Source organism: Gadus morhua, chromosome 2 (assembly GCF_902167405.1).
Source record: "Gadus morhua chromosome 2, gadMor3.0, whole genome shotgun sequence".
Taxonomy (NCBI): Eukaryota; Metazoa; Chordata; class Actinopteri; order Gadiformes; family Gadidae; genus Gadus; species Gadus morhua.
In genome coordinates, this window is record NC_044049.1 from 24,182,430 (window position 1) to 24,185,971 (window position 3,542).

The following is a 3,542-nucleotide window of genomic DNA, read 5'->3' on the forward strand; positions in this document are numbered from 1 at the left end:
ACACTTTTAACTCACATAGCAAAATATATACACATAGCATACATACATACAGACATAGATACACACATAACTTTACACACACACCAACACTCAATGACCGGTCCCTAACCTTCTCCTGAACCCCGTCCCTGGAAACCGATAGGATAACTCTGCCAAGACTTCTGCTCTGGTTCCTCCACCAGCAAACACGCGACGCTTACAGACTGCTGAGCTCAACATCGAGGAACCGTGCTAGCCATGTTCGTCTGTTTTCTCGTCATATTTTTCTATTCCTTTTTCTTCCAGAGACTTTGAGTGTCGTTTTTGAATCCACTTTTTATATGACCCTGGATCACGGGAGGCTCCAACCGGACGTCACGCCGTAGGCTCCACGGCGATGTGATCGGAGGGGAAAATACAAAACCTTTGGGGGATTTCTTCTCGTTCTCGACGTTCACCCTGTGACCGGGGTGTCCCTGAATGAGCCGCTGGGTTTCTCCCTGTGAACTGCATCTCCGTTAAATCCCAAGTCACAGTGAAACTCTCGACTCGCTTTCCACCTTGGATTTGAGATCAGTGGCCTCTTTTTTTAGAGTCTAACCTTCTGAGATTTAAAACATCTCTGTTCAAACACACACATCTGCAGCACTGCATTTCACCATTATTTCCAGTTAGAGTCTGAATTCAAATTAAAAGAACAAAGATAAGTGTCCTTGCATGTCACTACTCATGATGAACACTAGGGGAACCCAACGGATTGGAACTGCTGTACTTGAGGAAGAATGGGCAGCTGAGATGCACATGCTTGCTCACATGCACACGACTAGCACATTAACACATGAATGCACATAAAGGCCTTCATATGAAGGTCAACAGGCGTGTACACACACACATGCACAACATGAAAAACTCTGCTTCATCTCAACGGACCAGTTGCAAACTGATTCTGTTCTTAGGAGGAGCAAGATGCACCAATCACTCAGAACATCATGGTGGCATTACATGATGCCACGGACATTTCAACTGTTGTCTTGTGGAAGTCTTTCCGATGAAAAGCCTGTGGCTCGGGCCGGCTATGGAAAATTCCGTCACACCAATTGGTTTGTTTCTTTGTATATTTATTGTTGAGAACGTGATGACCACAGATGCTGATTTATTTATCAATGTGAAATACCGTGTTTCGTGTGTAGCTGAGCAGTTTTGCTGGTTTTGATTTGCACACGCATGGCCCATGCTTGTTGTTTTGTTTTGGTCGGTTCATCTATGTTACACAATACTTGTTTGGGGTATTTCCGATCGCTACCTATCCTGGTTCCCGCTCTCCCTGTGTGTTGTGGGTAAATCTTGATAGTCACCGTGCTACGTATTGTTTTCTCTAATGGATCACACACACGCACGAAACACACACACACACACACATACACATACACATACACACACACACACACACATACACATACACATACACATACACACACACACACACACACACACACACACACACACACACACACACACACACACACACATACACACACACATTGACTTTCTCTAATAACATCCTACCCCCTCTCTCTCTCTCTCCTCCTTTTACATTTTCTTACACGGGAGCTTGTTTGTATGAAACTGTACATAGTTCATCCTTTTTGTATCATTGATGTTATTCATTCACCAGCGTCTCGTGCACTGTAGCAGTGGAGTGGACGGGGCGGGGTGGCTGAGTGACTCAGCCATTCACCACGGTGGTGTGGTCATGAAGGGGGGGTTCTTCTCTCTGAGCTACACTTTTACCTCCACCCTAGCTTGGTCTAGAGAGACACTCTCGAGCCAAGGATCCCTGAACTCGTCGGTTGTAAAGATGACTGTGAAACTCATAATCTCTTGGTGTGATGTCCTCCACGTCTATGTCACTCGATTGATGGACGGCTGTCATTTCAAATCACTGATTAGCAACCATGTATCCACCACTGTTGTGCGACCCATTTGGTTTATGGGTGTGTGTTTGTGTTACAATCTAACAACACACAACATTTGAAAGCAGCCATATTGTGAACAGCCAACTGAACTATGGAATCCTGACCTTTAGTTTGACCTAAACAGGTTCATATTTGGGTGCATTCAAATAAAAACAACAATGAATTTGGGCTCTGTGATGTGAACTACAACAGCTTAAAGTTTCAGGGGAGTTTACAAGAATCCAAATGGGCTACTCAGACATTTTTCCCATGATGGATTAAGAACAGTTACGTTTTGATTAACAATTCTAAAAAGAAGGTATTACATATGCATTTAGCTTTTGGATTGGTGTGCCGTGGTCGTTCCATATGTATGCTGAAAATCCGGGCGAAACAAAATAACGGAAAAAGAGTTGGATAAACTTAAAATGGTAAGTGGAACTTAAGTACAAACTTTATATATTTCTTCTTGAAAAAAATATGAAAAGTATATCTTCCCCACTGAACTTAGTTCAAGATACAAAGTATATTTTGGGTAAGAATAACGTAAAACCATGGCAACCTGCTAGGTTACTGTGGTTTCTTAGGTAACTGGACTGAATCAAATACACAGTTTTGATAGACGTAACTTTATAAAATGTATGTCTGATATATTAAGTCTCTATTATGTCTCTAAACTGTATACTTCTTATATGAAATGCCTTTATCTTTGATGCTTATATTGATTGTATACACCTGCAAACAATCAATGTCTCATCAATGTTTGGGTCAGTTGTGTTATTCTTCCTTATGCTATATTACAGTGTCAATGCAATTACAGTTTCAAAGTAACCTAGCAAATTGGTGGGAGGAAACTGGAGCCTGAAACCAAGGACAACCGCAGAGACGACTGCACCACTGCAGTAGAGTTACCCTACCATTTCACAGTTCTCTATGTACGTTTTATGTTAAGCTTATTGTGGGACTATAAAACTGTTTGAACGATTTTAGGTCATCTTAAAAGGGAAAGTAACGTAAAGTAGTAGTAAGTGCCGCTCCTTTTTCAATGTGGGTTACATCTACAGCCTTACGTGCCTCAACTATGGAACGGTTCATCACTGCCCCCGTGTGGTCGATAACTGCGGTCAAGTACTGTGGTAGGTACAATAGCGGTAGCCTACAGCAGCACACAAGGTGAAATGTCAAAATTCTGTTTAATCCGTCAGCGTGTTGGGCTTTGGGTTATTTTAGCCGGGGATAATAAATAAGAACGGCTCAGGGCTATTATAGAGAATTGAGTAGAACAGGCTAATACAGCTTAGGTATTAGGCCCGATCTATTTATCAATGTAAATAGTGAGGTGCGTGGACAAAATCAAATCACAAGATGGCGATATCCCGCATACATCATCAAAGCTTTATTAAATCAAATCAAAAAAAACATTCTCATTCATACATTTTTTAATTAGATATTGTATTATAAAACGAATAATCACTGTGCTTGATTCTGATTGGCGAACTCGTTGCAAAATACTAAAAACACACGCCTGTGACCGCATAGATTTTTATTTTTATATATTAACGTGCTGCGAATCTTATAGTTGTCAATCTCAACTGTCAAATTGAAAAT

The 3,542-nt window shown here is 41.3% G+C and overlaps 1 protein-coding gene across 2 annotated transcripts in view; it reads left to right on the forward strand.

Moving 5' to 3' along the window:
• The window catches only part of plppr2a (phospholipid phosphatase related 2a), a 31,078-nt gene extending 28,955 nt beyond the window's left edge, over positions 1-2,123 (forward strand). For both annotated transcript variants that reach the window (XM_030379204.1, XM_030379184.1), the window contains exon 8: positions 1-2,123. This exon is cut by the window's left edge and continues 463 nt beyond it. The gene's annotated coding sequence lies outside the window, so the exon portion shown is untranslated.
• The last annotated feature ends 1,419 nt before the right edge of the window (positions 2,124-3,542 follow it).